This window comes from Aulonocara stuartgranti (assembly GCF_965226115.1).
Source record: "Aulonocara stuartgranti genome assembly, chromosome: 11".
Classification (NCBI taxonomy): Eukaryota; Metazoa; Chordata; class Actinopteri; order Cichliformes; family Cichlidae; genus Aulonocara; species Aulonocara stuartgranti.
Window position 1 is genome coordinate 11379777 of NC_138947.1, and position 17650 is coordinate 11397426.

Sequence of the window (17650 nt, forward strand, 5' to 3'; positions counted from 1 at the left end):
ACACACATGCACACTTGCAGACACGCAAAAGTGCTGGGCTAGGGGAGAAATGTGGCCTGTTTCTTTGCAGTTTTTGATGACTCCCACTGTACTGGTGAAACAGAATGCAGTGTACATTAGCACAGGATAGAGTGTCCCAAAACGGAGGAGAGGAGAGGAGAGGAGAGGAGAGGAGAGGAGAGGAGAGGAGAGGAGAGGAGAGGAGAGACATTTTTTTTTATGGTTGAGATGATTTCATTTGATTTATGATTCATCTCAGCTTGAAAAGATAAAGAGATCATATCTGTGGGTTGTACAGGGCGGGTTAAATATCAGACAGTATCACTCTAATTCACTATACATAACTATGATCAGTTGATTCCAATAAAAAGGGATCATTCTATATTTATTAAACACTTTTCATGCCAAGAGTGACTCTGTCAGTGACTTCAAACAGGATAAAACAGTTATCCTTGCTCGTTGCAAAGTACTGACATCTGCCTTTCAGCAGGTCAGTAATTAACAATTTATGTCCTGTTTGTGTCATTTGAATCCAAATAATAGTGTAAAAGCTACAAGCTGTAGCACAGGTTGCATGCAGGATTACCGCCTTAGAGGCTCCACTTGCCTGTGTCACTGTTAGGTTGCCAGATTTACCTCACATAGCCCCTGAAAAATCACAACCTATTACACTCTGGGTTTCTGAAGGAAACCAAATATAATATGTTCACTAATCATCTATAGAGGTGCTGATAGGCAGATTTTATTACATTTCAACAGAGTTGTTTCCCCTTTAAGTCTATGTGTTAAATAATTCTAGCTGTCTGCTGGCTCTAAGTTAATACTGAACGTATGAACACATTAGGGGTATTGATTTTGCTATCTAACTCGTGCCGAGAATTTGAGCGTACATGTTATCTCCATAAAATATCACATTATATACGAGAAAGAGAATCAATGCTATGGTTGAAAAATATAAACCACATAGACAACAACAATAAATCAGTCATTTTATTTTGTGGTTCAGGACTTTGTCCATTAATATTCAGGGTTGGTAGTGAAATCATATGTCGAGGTGTTCTTAAGCAAAACACGTTACTTCCACTGTGTAGATTAATATACATTTACTGGCCACTTTGTTAGGTACAGCTTTCTACCACTGTTGCTTTCTGAACTGCTTTAATTCTTCATGTCACAGATTCAACAAGGTGCTGGAAACATTCCTCAGAGGGTTTGGTCTATATTGACACGATAACATCACAAAGCTGATGCTTATTCGTCAGCTGCGCATCCTTGATATGAATCTGCTGTTCCACCACAACCCAAAGGTCCTATATTGGTTGAGATCTGGAGACTGTAACATACATGAAAATAATCTAATTTTGAAATAAAATATCTCCCTCTGTTACTGCAGCTTCTGCATGCGTGTCCTGTTCATGTTTTGGAGAGGCAAAGCGTGAAATGGACACGCTATCGGTAACGGGTTGCATCAGCCTGTCAGTCACCAACAAATGTGCCACATTTAGATTAACCTTAATCACTTTTCTTCCCCATTCCGATGCTCAGTTTGACCTTCAGCAGGTCATCTGGACCATGCCTACAGTGCATAAATGCACTGACTTGCTGCCATGTCACTGGCTGATTGAAAACCTAACAATCTGACGAGTGCATATGTGAGGAAACTAGAGAAATAGTGGAGCAATAAAGTAGAAAGCCATTATATATTCAGTCTATATAACATCATACCACTTTATTGATTTAAAAAGCAAAAGTGCATCGGCATCGACATTCAATCAGTTTTCATACAAATTAATATTTTTGTTCTTCTCATGACAGAAACTGTGATTGCGTCCAAATGTATAAATCAATTCTTCTTCAGTCTTTTGGTCTCGCCAGCTCTCCAAAGCTAACGAGAAGCTTCATTTCATAAATAAATCTGGAAAACTATATAGGATCAATGAGCTCTCGTAAAACTGTTTAATGCAGTTGGATTGTGTATGTAATGAAGTGATAACAGAAGATTTCACACTCAGCAGAGTGGAGATGAATGCTTCTGACATTTATTTCCGTTGTAGGAGACAAAAAGTACACGTATTCTCCAAACAAACAACTCGTGTTCAGACACAGACTGCACTCGGGTAGCCTTTCTGTGTATTTCCCTAAACTCCTTCTGTCCCACAATGCTACTGTGAGAGATATTTCTCTTCCTCTCTCTATCTTGGGGTAATTGTGTGAATCAGGAGAGATTGCATTTACCCAGACAGCTGAGTGGCGAGCTGGCAGGGTAATAAATGGCCTGATAACCAGCACTACTCTGATCCCTCTCAACGCAGAAATAAGAACAAAAAAAAAAAATCATTACCTCCTTCAGACAGGCCTATTCTGCAATGTCGCCTGTGATAAAGAGATACATATTTCGGAAACACGGGGTGGCAGGAAGGAAAGGAAAAATGGGAGAAGGGATGAGAGACAGAGTGATATCTTAAGTAAAACAGTTATGACAACGTTCCAGGTAACACTTTTATTTATTTTACAGATTGCCCCATTTCTTCGATGTTTTTGAAACAAGGAGCCTGAAACCAGATACAACAATGAAATGGAATAGTGTCAGTAGCAGGGTTTTGTGTTACATCCTTCCTCTGCAGCAAACGACTTCACGTGGGAGCTTTAACAAAAAATCAGAGGATGTGTGACCTGTTTCACATTACCTTTAGTTTGTGTCCATCCTGACTGTGTACACCTCTTAAGCAAGATCAAGCCAATCAAGGAAGTAATCAAAAAATTTGGAAGTGAAATGATACCAGTAGACCCACACACAGTCTCAGCAGTGTGTGCAAATGCAAGCTCTGGCTTTGAAACTGGCATTACTTATTTAGCTTGCATTCATGTACAGTACAAAGGCAGTCGCTGCAGCATCAGGTTGATGTTTTTAGGTTTTTGTTTGTTCCAGGACTTGATCACATGACTACAAAGCTATGCAGACAACAATTTGTGTCACACTGAGGCAGATCTGTCCGTAGCTCCAAGAGTAACTGGGAATAAAGACGAGTTTCAAAGAAATACATTTTGATCTCTAAAGCCGCTATAATCAGTATTTAGATCACTACGTGTACATTTCAGGGCGATGAAGCTGCAGAGAATTATTACTTGACCTTTGCTGGGCGTTTAACTATCCTTAAGCCCAGCATTGTTTTCAGCCAGAGCAGGCAATTCTTCTCAAATGAATAGAAAGCTCTAAAAAGACTGGTGTTTCCCCAGGAGAACAGAAGAGTTTAACTGGACTAAGTGAGCAAAAACACAAATCAGACTAATGTCCAATAAATAATAACTGCTTGGAAACAACCCAAGCAGCACACTGTTGGAAAGTGAGGACAATTCCAAATACCCTGGAATCCACATTCACATGAACCTGATACAAACCAGTCACGGAAATACTGTCGATTAAAAGGCCCGACAGCACCACTGAACCCTCGAGCCCTTCAGCCTAAGGCCTCAAATCCCAGTGGACCTCAAGTGAAACGCCACAGAGAACCTTCTGACAGGCTGCTTCACCACCTGGTGCCTCAACCACATCAGCAAGGACTTTAAATCTTGTAGAAAGCAGAGCATGTGGGACAGCACGTAACTGGGTGCAAGCTCTGCAGCCTGCAAGAGCTGCACACCCAATGGTGGCTCAGAAAGTACCAGAGAGTACTAGAGTCTCCCTAAAATCTCTGGAAAGTGATACAAGATTGACAAATTGTGCATCAGCAGATTGAAGAGGGTTTTTTTTTCCAATAACTCATAGGACCACACACACAGATTCAAAACACAAAAAATAGGAAAAAACTGCACGGTTATTCTTTTAATTATATTTTATTTGTCATAATGAAGCATCCCAGCTTGCATGATTGTCCACATGACCTCACAACTTTTTATAACCAAACAAGGAACAAACACTGACTGGAGTCAGCGTTTTCTGTTCTCGTGACATAAACCATCCTGCTGGTACAAGACTTGATTCTCAAACTTCAAATACACCTAAATGGTTCCACATTTTGGTCTTCAAGTTTAACCACCCCACTGACAAACTTTGTTCTGTTTGTTAAAACGCTCTTTACAAAGTCTTCTAATCATGGCTCTGAAGATTGCAGTATGAACAGCGCTCAGTGCTGGCGGTAACATGGAGCGAATATGTTTCTTATTTCAAAATCATCAAAAGGAGCCAGATAACCCCTCAGTGGCTACACAGGCTCACTGCTCTTGCTCCCTTCTGGTCTCCTCCTCCTCCACCTCTCAGAGTGTTTCCAATATTATCAGGGGTTTCATCCCTTTGTTCCATCTACACCACTATTGCTTCTGATTTTTTTCCAACCCCATCTCACACACAAGCAATCTGTCTCAGAAGCAAACACTCGCTCACACACACACATATGTGCTATCCTGATTACAGATACACATAACCACCCTGAAGGGCACGTGCACAGCACAAACCCCTGCTCACGCACACACTCGCACATGCCCTGCGTGAATGTTCGCCTGAGGCTGGAGCTTCAGTAGCCGCCTGATGTTCCATCAGCAGGACAGCACATAACTATTCCAGCAAACTACGACTCGAATCTTGCAATGTTTTGTCAATACCGCTAAATCAACTTTATTTGCCCCCAAAGGCCAAACGGTTTACAAACGCACTTCTATTATGAACAAATGAACTTTGAATGAACCCATTACATGATGTTTTTTTTTACTCACGTTGTTGTTGTTTTATTTATCTATTTATTTTACAAAAGTGCCCCTGCCTATTTTCTGTTACAGCAGACTAGTCCTCTGAGGTGCCACCAAACTCTGTCACCACATGTAACGTGACTGTGGATTTAATGCTCGTTTCACAACACAAAAGCATGATGTACAGTCAAATAAACCTCTGTAGGTGCAATGTTGGGAAGGTTGTGAACAGACGTGACAGCCGAGAAATGTGAAAGGAATTGCATTTACATAAATATAGCGGGGAAAGCTACGAGAAGGTGAACGATACAGGTGAGTGAAGACTTGACTGTTTCTAATTCTGGGACACAGGCGGTGAGGTCTGTCTCCAGGGTTTCTCCCAGTGTTTGCAGAGTGTCATGTGAAAATGTCGCCTCTGTAGTGCGTTTTGTGTAGCGGTGACCTTTTAAGGATCACAAGTATGCAGGAGCTCCACAACACAAAGAAGCCAGACTGTTGGAAGTAGATTATGTTTAGGTTTAAGGAGAAGGACTGAATAATACAAACTATCCGGGGGGGAAGTGTTCACTGAAAGGAGTCACAATGCCATCGCAGCTTTCATGCCTCAGTGACTTGAATTATTTACATTTTTTTCTTTTCAGTTTTATTTATATGGCATCATAACAACAGTCACCTCAAGGCGCTTTATATTGGAAGGTTAAGACTCTGCAATAATAGACCGAAAACTCCAACAATCACATGATCTGCTTTGAGCAAGCACTGGCGACAGTGGGAAGGAAGAACTTGATAATATGAGTCAAGTTTCATATTATCATTATTCAATATTATTGCAACCTCAAAACATTTAAAACATTTTTCAATATACTGAGTTTTGCAATAATATATAATGTGACTGATCACCTGTTTCTGATGTCCCCCACAGGTAAATTTGTCAATATCTATTTTATACACGCGATAAAGTTATCAGTCTGTTCCTTTCACTTCCGCTGTTTTTATTCTTGGACGATCCTTGAGCGCAACGATTCTTGTGCATCCTGCCACACAGGTAATTTACATTACTTGTTTTTTTTTCTTTGCATTTTCCCTTCTTTGGTGAAGGGACTCCTCAGATAACAAAACACAGGTGTGTTCCTTTATATATAATCTGAAGCTGCTGACTCAAATTAAAATTTACCTCCACAGCATGCAAATGCCTTCAGGTTCTCGTCTCAAACTATGTGTGCCACATGTGTAAAACATGATTAAAAAGATCCATTGTATTCAGCCACTGTATTTAAGATAGAGGGGCAACATGGCCCAAACCACAAACCGGCACCAGCTCCTACGTATTGTTAATGGATTACTTCTAAGTTTGTGAGAATGCATCAGATTGCTGGAAGATGTAATTACACACAAATCAATGTATATGTATGTATAAATTATTCTTTTTTTCCTACTAAATAGATTTTTCAAAATTATTGACTGTACCTTTAAGAAAAGATGAACGTATTAGTATAAACAAAGGTGATTCATTTGTTAAATTTTGCTCTACTAACAGCTTCTTTTTAAGGCTAATTTAATCAATCACGTTTATGACTAAAAGGAAAATATTACGGCCATAAAGTATTAAAATTAATTATGTTATTTCCTTTTTGTCTCTGCCATTGTTTTGACTGTGATCCTAATAATAACCATAAATATGTCATATACAGTTAAATATCATAGAAATGATAGGATAAATAATGGATTATTTTTCTTTTCACTGGTGTTTTCCTCACTTTGCACTTTAGAGACTTATAATAACTAGGAAAGTAAGTAAAATAAGTACTTAGTAAATTAAATGTTGCTTCACAGCAAGAGGGTCCTGGGCGCCTATGGGGTTTTCTCTAAGAGCTCCTGCTACTATCAAAAAACATGTTGGATTAATGCTGCATTTATTTGGCCCAGGACACTCATAATTAACACTGGAGCTCTCTAGATTAGGTTCTTATGTTTTTTTAGTTTAAACATGCCCTCAGCTATAGCTGGCAATGGAATATGTGCAATAAATTAAGAAGGCCAGCATGGAAAAACTTATATACTGACATTGATTAAGTAGATGTCAGAGCTGAACCTGCAAGGTTAGGCACACAGAAATGAAAACTCAGATGTCTCCTGGTGGGTTGGACTACTGTATTTGACACTGAATCTATTTAAGAACTCACTAAATAATAACCATGATTATCACTATAACCAGATCGTGGACTGAAAGAGATTTCCTATTTAAATCCACTTCCTGCTATATGTATCAAGTGATTCAAAACACTCATTTTAAAAAGTTATTTGTGAATCAACCAGCACTTTCTCTTGTCTTGTTGTATGCAAGTCACTGCGCTATTTTAAAATACTGCTAATTATAAAATGACCATATGATCTTCCATATGGCTCATTCTAATTGCATCTCTTCTCATCTGTCATTACACACTGATAATCAGCTACAGCTTTCTCTGTGTTTATACCTGTTCTTTTTCAGTCAGCTTTTTGTGCCTCTGCTCACGTATCTGCGTTAACCGAAGACTCAGAGACACAAATAAAAATATCACCTGGATTTGTTCCATCATCTTCTCTTTGTCTCACACAACTGTTTGCCAACTTCTCTATTTATTACCTTCTTGTCATATTTGGTTTGTGTTTACACATTTCTTTCTTTTTCTGTTGCATCTCTTTGAAGATGCACTGTCTCCTGCCAAGACATCCCTATCCTCCGTAACATTTCATGCACAAATGCCAGGAACCTGCAGAGACAAATTAAAACTCTATCATTTGCCAGTGGTCATTTGTGTCAAGACTAGCTCAATGCAAACCAATTTTCTTGAAGTGTTTTAAAGGACTTTGACATTTTATGAGGCTTATTCACATTCTTCCTGGGACTAAGATGAGGAGATCAGTGCCAATGATAGAAAGCATTACCTTAGCCTTACATTAGGACTGTGACCAATGGGAATCAGCTATCCTGGCTCTGTCTTCCATACACCCACCAGTTTTTAAATCTCACTAATTAACACTTTCTATTTCAATTGTTTGAGATATATTACAAAAAAAAGTACAGAGCAAAACATTGGTGAATTAATTTTAAATCAGTCTCTCTATTTCTTCATACAACAGCTTGGAGCAGTGACTTCCCAGCATCTTTTGCCAGATGTGTACAAACCACCCAAAAATGCCCAAATTCTATTTTTTACATGTCAGCTCTGGATCATTCTGGTGTGTGTTAATAGACTGCCATGAAGAAAAAACATCAACAATAATATTAAAGAAGCAATTGTTTTTATCCATCAATCTGGGAAGGGGTTTAAATCCATTTCCAAACAACTTCAAGTTTGTCATTATTCATGAAGAAAGGAAAACACTCAAAGAAGATGCCAAGTTATCTCAGGAGTGGACATCACAGCAAATTCGCTGCAAGGTCAGATAGTGCAATGCTCAGAGAAACTGCAGAAAACCCAAGCATTACATCTCAGATTATAAAGGCCTTATGACAAATGTTAAAAGTTCATGAGAGTGCAGTTAGAAAATGTCTAAAGGGTTACCAGGACAGTCTCTTCTCTCTAAAAGTATCATGGCAGCACAGCTTAGGTTTGCAAAGTTGCATCTGAACAAGCCACAAGGCTTTTGGAACAATGTCCTTTAGAGCTGATTGGTTACAATACACAGCAAACATAGTATATCAGCACAAACATCTCATACCAGCTGCCAGCACAGTGGTGGAGGGGTGAAGAATGGGGTTTGTTTTGCAGCCACAAGACCTGGGCACCTTGCACTCACTGAGTCAACCTTGGACCCCTGTGTGTACCAAAAAGTCACATGTGAGGCCATCTGTCCGACAGCTAAAGTTCTATAGGAATTGAATCACGCAACAGGAAAATGTTCCTGCACAGCATCAAATGAACAAAAGAATGGCTGAAAAGAAAAGAATGAAGGCGTTGCAGTGGTCCAGTCAGAGACCAGACCTCAACCTGACTGACATGCTGCGTTGGAAACTGCTGTGCATAAACTCAGTGAACCAAAGCAACACTGGAAAGAAGAGCGGGCCAACATTCCTCCACAACAGTGAGAGCTGATGACATCATACAGAAATACTTCAGGTTACTGCTGCTAAAAGTGGTTTTATAAGCTACTGAATGATGGGCTGTACTTAGTTTCTCGCATACTGCTTCTGCCTTTTAGCTGAGTTTCTGTTAAATAAATAATAAAACTGTGTCATGTCACATGTCGTCATTCCATCTCAGGTTGTCTTTACCTCATTTTAAGACCTGGTAAAAATTTGATCACTTTATTTTCCTGATATACAAAACCTTAGCAAAACCTTAGATGTGACAGAGAGTGAACTTTTTTCTTTTTTTTCTTTCTTTAATATTCGCTGTTGTACCACAGGTTCCACCAACTCTGTTTCATCTTAAAAATTTATTTTTTTAAAAGCCTTGCATGTTCCTTTTTCTTTTAGCACACTCTAATTACATTATTCTAATCACAGAAATGAAGTGCTAATAATGTGCATATTTTCTATAGCGCTTAATGAGCACTCCACGAAGTGCAGCTGCTGCTGCTGCTGCAGTCGAGCAAAACACGGGGAATTAATGGCAGTCTGTCTGGTCGGGTGGGCAATTTGTTTATACTACAATCTTTGTACTAATAGCGAAACAAAGACCTGGTGATAAAACCACTGTAGCTACCTGCTTGTTCAGGCAACAGCAAAGTGGTGTCCCATCAGCGATGTCAACCAGTTGAAAGCACCTGTGTGAAGAGGACACAAGAGGAGGTAATGGAGACTAAAGCGATAATATTTCTGCTCTGCATACTCTCATCCTCCCTTCCAGCCTCTTTCCATACACACTGACTTTGTCCCTCACTGTCTCAGTCTCCACGCTGTCATTCTCCTCTAACTCTCTCGGTACCTCTTTCAGTCCCCATTTGTCACTCCCTCTTTCTTCCCTCCCTCTCTCGCTCTCCACTCAGTCGGTGAAGATGGATCACTCTGTGTCTGTCAGCAGTAGTATCACAGAATGAGAATGTATTGTCTGCTGTCTCAGATAATAAATGCTGCTATCTACGCTGCTGTTCCCAGTCATAATAGATGGCCCATATCTACACAGCTACTGTTTATGAGATTATCACAACCCTCTGCCGTCCCACAAGCCCCCAACAGGAGAGATGGAGAAATTACTTTATCGCTAGGGGGGCCCGAAAGTTATCATTTGTGAGGAATTCATCGAGTGGGAGCTTTGTGAATTGGCAGTTACTGCCAATTCTGCTGTGGCATCACACGCACTGAAAAGTGTGAGCACAGAAGCAGGAGAGGTTAAACTGTTCTGTGATTTCTCTTTTATGCAGCGGGAATCTGTGATGTGTTATATGAGAAAGGCCACCTGAAGGAGGGAGAAAGAGATTAGCATCAAACAAGACTCTCTCTGCTGTCTGTAGGGGTACATCACTATTTATCTTTTTTTTTTTATCTTGTTCAGATTTCTCTAAGCATGTACTTAGTTCATATAAGTAATTGCATATACAGAACTATATATAGTAGGGACACTGCTGAGGGCAGTATTAAGATATCTGGAGCTCTTTCCAACTGGCTTTTATGGCTGCTAATTCAAATCAGTGCAAGTCATGTGATAAATGAAGGTCTGGACAGCAGAAAGAATCAGTCACAGTCACTGGTCACAAGGTTGGCGGTCATTACAGTATGCGTGTTTGTATGTGTGTGCTGGTCACTGAGGGAGTCTGCTGGCATTTGACCCCAGTCTTGACCACCTGACCCTTGCTTGACCTCGCTGTCTGGCTCAGACTGCAGAGCAGAGGGTCTTGATGGCTCAAGCTGCTGACTGATGGTTCTCCTCTCTTCTTTTGGCTAAAAGCCTCGACCTGTGCCTGTCCGCAACAGGACTGAGCAGGGTGAGCCAACCGGGGCAGCTCAACATGACCATCATGTCCAAAATACTGGGCAACTGGATCATGTGGGGCCTGTGATGGAGCCTGTTTGCTTTTCTCATGTCTTCATGTTCAGGTAGTCACCATGTATGGTCTTATTCCACAGTACAATACAAACGCTATAATAATTAACTAAATAATGTTATTATTGTTCATATCAAGCGAAAAAAAAACATTAAAGATATTCTGTCGATATCAACATCAAGACAGGTAGCATTAAGTCCTCTGACCGATATGCCGTGCATGTCCAGTAGTCTGACCAATAGCTCTAATTGGCCCAAGACCTGAACAAGGGCATTAATTGGCTGCTGGCCCGGTCCGCATGAGCAGAAGGAGCCGCTGGCTCAAAGCTGTGCCGCCTGCTCTGCTGCACATGGCTATTAATCTGAACTTCAGTGGAATTTTCCTGAATTTTATCTTCACACTAATCTAAAAAGTCAAATTTTTTAAAAGAAATGGGCACGTTTTATTTCTGCAATTTTTGTGAAATACATATCAGATAACATTCCTCATAAACCCAAAGCAAACGCAGGTGCTGAGACCAAGACTAATGATGTATGTTGTTTTTTTAGAAATAAAAAAGTAAGGTACTGTACTCTGTGTCTAGAACTTTAAGTACCGGTACTGCCAAAAGCTTGGAGTTGCATTGGAGATTAACTTATAAAGGTCATCTGTGCAGCATCTGGCTTCCAGCCTGTGTCTCTAAAAAGAAAGAGCCTTTATCTAGAGAAGATAGGAAAGATAGAGAGATAAACATCTTTCAGTCATGTTTAATGTTTTAATGAATTGGGTCTTGTTAAATTAAGCCAAATTCTACTCAGAAGGGAGGTATTTTTTGTATTTTGTCCAATTCAGCTAACTGGTTAACCAAAACTTTCCCACTGCAGGGCATCAAACATAATAATAATAATTTTTGTCAGAGATATGTGGCTTTGATGGTATGATACACAGTATGTTTTAAGGAGTGAAAATATCTTAACACTTAGACAGTAGTGGTGCGTTTTTAGGTTTGTTTAACATTGTTTCTACACACTGATAAGTCATTAGGCACCAAAACACTACTTGGTATCATATAAGAAAAGGAGGCTGGGGTTTTGCCTGTTAAGTGGTACTTTAACTTTTTTTTCAGTCACTGCTTGTTTGGGTTAAATATTTACAACTATTTGGTTAGTCAAGGAAAAGTCATGTTTTGGGGTTAAAACTGACCCCGTTACTCACATGTTAGAAAGTTTACAGCTTAAATCTAGTGACATTTGCTGTGTGCACAGTACAGTGGGGCAAAAAAGTATTTAGTCAGCCACCGATTGTGCAAGTTCCCCCACTTAAAATGATGACAGAGGTCAGTAATTTGCACCAGAGGTACACTTCAACTGTGAGAGACAGAATGTGAAAAAAAAATCCATGAATTCACATGGTAGGATTTGTAAAGAATTTATTCGTAAATTAGGGTGGAAAATAAGTATTTGGTCACCTCAAACAAGGAAAATCTCTGGCTCTCACAGACCTGTAACGTCTTCTGTAAGAAGCTTTTCTGTCCCCCACTCGTTACCTGTATGAATGGCACCTGTTTGAACTCATCATCTGTATAAAAGACACCTGTCCACAGCCTCAAACAGTCAGACTCCAAACTCCGCCATGGCCAAGACCAAAGAGCTTTCGAAGGACACCAGGAAAAGTATTGTAGACCTGCACCAGACTGGGAAGAGTGAATCTACAATAGGCAAGCAGCTTGGTGTGAAAAAATCAACTGTGGGAGTAATCATCAGAAAATGGAAGACATACAAGACCACTGATAATCTCCCTCGAGCTGGGGCTCCACGCAAGATCTCATCCCGTGGGGTCAAAATGATCATGAGAACGGTGAGCAAAGATCCCAGAACCACACGGGGGGACCTGGTGAATGACCTGCAGAGAGCTGGGACCAAAGTAACAAAGGTCACCATCAGTAACACACTACAACGGCAGGGAATCAAATCCCGCAGTGCCAGACGTGTTCCGCTGCTGAAGCCAGTGCATGTCCAGGCCCGTCTGAAGTTTGCCAGAGAGCACATGGATGATACAGCAGAGGATTGGGAGAATGTCATGTGGTCAGATGAAACCAAAGTAGAACTTTTTGGTATAAACTCAACTCGTCGTGTTTGGAGGAAGAAGAATACTGAGTTGCATCCCAAGAACACCATACCTACTGTGAAGCATGGGGGTGGAAACATCATGCTATGGGGCTGTTTTTCTGCCAAGGGGACAGGACGACTGATCCGTGTTAAGGACAGAATGAATGGGGCCATGTATCGTGAGATTTTGAGCCAAAACCTCCTTCCATCAGTGAGAACTTTGAAGATGAAACGAGGCTGGGTCTTCCAACATGACAATGATCCAAAACACACCGCCCAGGCAACAAAGGAGTGGCTCCGTAAGAAGCATTTGAAAGTCCTGGAGTGGCCTAGCCAGTCTCCAGACCTCAACCCCATAGAAGATCTGTGGCGGGAGTTGAAAGTCTGTGTTGCTCGGCGACAGCCCCAAAACATCACTGCTCTCGAGAAGATCTGCATGGAGGAGTGGGCCAAAATACCAGCTACTGTGTGTGCAAACCTGGTAAAGACCTATAGTAAACGTTTGACCTCTGTTATTGCCAACAAAGGTTATGTTACAAAGTATTGAGTTGTATTTTTGTTATTGACCAAATACTTATTTTCCACCCTGATTTACGAATAAATTCTTTACAAATCCTACACAGCAAAATCTCCAGTGTTAAATTAACACTAGAGAGTGTCTATATGGGTCCACACCTCTGAGTGTTAAATACAACACTGTTGAGTGTTAAATACAACACTGTTGAGTGTTAAATACAACACTGTTGAGTGTTAAATACAACACTGTTGAGTGTTAAATTAACACTTTTGACAGTGTTATATGTTTAAAAGTAACCTAGTCAGTTTTGAAGATTAACAAAGACTAACACTGAGCAGTGCTGATTTTCTAACACTGGAATATTTCTAACATTTTGAGTTATTTTCCAGTGTTAGAAAATCAGCACTGCTCAGTGTTAGTCTTTGTTAATCTTCAAAACTGACTAGGTGTCATGTTTCGGCTGTGTGGCAGGCAGGAGAGGACCCAAACGCAAACTCACAGAGACAAAAGGTAAACTCAAAAAACACAGCTTTATTGCTGGCGTGGAGTGGGACACGAAAAACAATGCAAAATAAACTAAACTAAACTGGGAAAACTAAAGCACAAGGAGCCACAGGGGAAAAAATCACACAGCTATGATGGAGACTACGACACTGACAAAGAGAAACACAGGGCTTAAATACACAGAGGGATAACGAGGGAATGAGACACAGAAGGAGGGCACAGCTGGGAGAAATCAGGACTGACGAGACAAGCAAAGCTAGAAACACTCACATGTGTTGTATTTAACACTCAGAGGTGTGGACCCATATAGACACTCTCTAGTGTTAATTTAACACTGGAGATTTTGCTGTGTACCATGTGGATTCATGGATTTTTTTTTTTCACATTCTGTCTCTCACAGTTGAAGTGTACCTCTGGTGCAAATTACTGACCTCTGTCATCATTTTAGGTGGGGGAACTTGCACAATCGGTGGCTGACTAAATACTTTTTTGCCCCACTGTACATAACAGATGGACATGGGCACAGTGGCAAAGAAGTAAAGTCTTGTTGTGAAGTTTAAGCAGAGTGTTTTGATCATTGCCATGCTACTATTTTGAAACCAGGACATGTGATAGTTCACGCTGACGTCTATTCTAACATAGGACGTGTTATGAACAACTGATCGGATCGGCAAAGCGTGTTTCTGGAATATTATGTTTTTGTTGCTGCAAGCACTTTTTATGCAGTTTTTGCAAAGCTATATGTGGAAGGAAACCGTGACCGAAGACAAGCGGATGGCATAAGATGTAAGTACAACTCCTCCGGTTTCATATGCAAAAAAAATTATTGCGCTAGCTTACGTGGTGCAGTGCTACCGGGATTTAAAAATAGTTGCGCCAAACGGAGCGTGCCCGCTCCGACCGGTTTTAAAGGGTTAATGTGGGAAAATACAGCATCATGCTGAATTCAGTATGACTTGAAACACAGAGGGGGGAAACAGTTTATAGCATTTCCACATTGGCTTTTCAGAATTTGATGGTAAGTCCATCTTTTATATACAGTCTATGATTGTGATCATAGTCTTTATTGTACACTTCCTGAGTCACACTATGAAAAAACAGGCTTTACAAGTAAAAGTAAATTGAAATTCAAACTGTTGATATGAATATGAGAGAAAATGACGTGATCTACCACAAACAGAATGACCTAATATTTATATTGTGAATAAGCAAACTGACATGAACAGGTCAACATCAGGGTACACATGTAATGAAGTGCCACACATAATAGAAAAAAAAAGAATATATACTAGCTGCAGATGCAATTAGCAGCTATGGAGTTATTTGGATAGCAGCATATCTCGCTGTCTCCCATATCACTTCCTCCAGATGGAGACACCATATGTAGAGGAAGTCCTTTAGGAGTGTGTGGAGATGGTCTTTTGGTAATTCTAATCTGCTGTACAGTCATCATGTTTTTCTGTATGTGAATTCAGTTGATTCATTCAGTTCGTTTATTCATTATCAGCTTGAGATACAGTGCTTAATTTACACCATAAACTGAATCATAGAATTTTACAGCTAATTGGCCAACTGTTCCCATCAATCAATCGACAAATAGTTCTCTCAAATAATTTCAGAGTCCAAAGATATCACTCATGTCTTTAGCCAGAAGAAATATTTGCACACTTTTTGTGGGGTGGATGCATAAAAAGATAAGTGTCCTATAATGTGCAGTAACTTTGTTACTGGGAACCCACTGCCTAGTTTGCAGACTAAGTCGGTGGGAAAAACTTTCTGGGGCTTCCAGATAGTAGACCTGAGTTTAACGACCTCAGTTTGGTATGGCTGTTGTTTCTGAATGCAGATATTTTTTTTAAAAACTAAAAGAGAATAAATCAGACAGATTTTACCTAAATGCAACAAAAAATCTGCTGCAATGTTGCTCATAAACAGAGCTGGAATTATGAGCTGACTACAGACAGAAACCAGAAAATGCATCTCTTGCTGGTAAGGTATACTGTCCAAAAGTCTTGAGCCACCCTCCATTTCTTCAGATTTGGTTTCCAAGGAGCCAGATTTCTAGGAATTGCTCTTGAGCAGCAGTTTTCCTGACTTTCTGAAAGGTTTTTTTGGTTTTGGGGGGTTTTTGGACATATGCTGATTTTTCATTTATGTTTGTCTGTTTGTTAAAAACACAGATGAGGTCAAGAGAGAAAACAGCGAGTGCCTTCAGCCATTTGGAGACAAGTTGGAGACTCTGTCATGGTTTGGCTCTGCATTTCAGTCAGTGATGTTTTAATTTTGATCCACCCTTCAAAGCCATGGAACACTTATTGGTCATGGCTTGGCCTCCCCAGAGCCTGGACCTCAACATTATAGAAGCAGAGACAGTGAACAGAGCAAAAGACAGCCAACATCACATTTTCCTGGAAAAATATAAAGAAATTAGTGATGACTAAAAATGTTTTGCACAGCACTGTAACTCCACATTCATATACAGATATCTGCTTTGAAACTTTTGAACTTTGATGAAAGTTAGTAATTTAGACCATAAGTTTTATGTCTGTTGGTTTCAGGATTTTGTTGTTTTATCACATTTGACATTTCTGCCTTTTAAGCTACGCTTTAAAATGAGAAAGGTCCATGCTTTCGCTAAAACAGTCCAGAAAAGGTCAAACTCTTCAGTTATTGGATTGAGTCAGGATTTCTCAAAGCCTTTAAGCTCATCGTCTGAAAAAGGGAACAGTGTGCTGATATGGTCCACAAAATATGCTTCCCCAGTTGCACATCCACTGTCTCCTATTAAAAAATGCTTCTGTCATCTAGATTGTAATGATTTGTAGACCTTGACAAATGTCAGAGGAGACCAGGTGCAAAGCAGACAATTCTATACTGTAGTGAACTGTAGTGTGTGTTTTTTTTTTTCCTTCCTTTTTTTTGCATTTGAGAAAACACAACAATGAATCTGCACCACATGTTTGGACACATGTCACAATGGTCATTCTGCTCCAGTCGGTCATCGTGTGTTCTGACTCCATATGTAGTGATCAGCTGGTGTTTGAGGGGAACATCCATCTAACTGTCACACTGTACTCCATAGGGAGCAACACTAGGACTAAACACACACACACATACACACACACACACACACACACACACCTTATCTCTGTCTGGCAGACCATTGGTTACTCATTAGATACAGGGGGTAGAGGGACAGACTGGAGACAAAGAGCAGCTATGCTAATGCTCTTTGATTTTTGTCTCCCCTCTCCTGTCTCAGCACTTGTGAAATCTATTCTTCTTTTTTATCTGTATCGCTTTTTTATACTCTGTGTGCTTGATATCATGGAACAGTAACATAATACGAAATTTATCTCACATGTAAAAACACGCATTTTTATTCTCTTATTGGGCTAACTCTACACACAGACTAGACTAACAGGGACAATTTCATGTGTCACTGCGTGTAAGTCACTTGAGTGTGTTTTTTGTTTTTCCAAGTGGAAACAATACTAAAAGAAGACATTAGAAGTATCTCAAGTTAAAATCTTGCCTGACTGGCCTACATCTTTATCACTCTAATTGGGCTCTTTTAGCTGATATTAGCCCTGTCTAATATACAGTAATTGGTTGATCTTTCCACTTCACCTGTCTTCATTAAAACACTAATTAAGAGTGTAATTAATAAATGCGAGGCTGCCAATTAGTAGATCTTTGAAATACAAAGATTGAGGTGTTCCCATTTGTATTTTATTGAGATGCTCACTCATTATGGGAGCCAAATGTCAGCTTAGTATAAAGAATTGGTAGGTTTTCTTTGAAAAAAATCCAACACTGATTTAAAGTGTCATTACTTTAACTCTAGAAACATGAACACCGTAACTCATCAAAGCAATATACAGTTGGA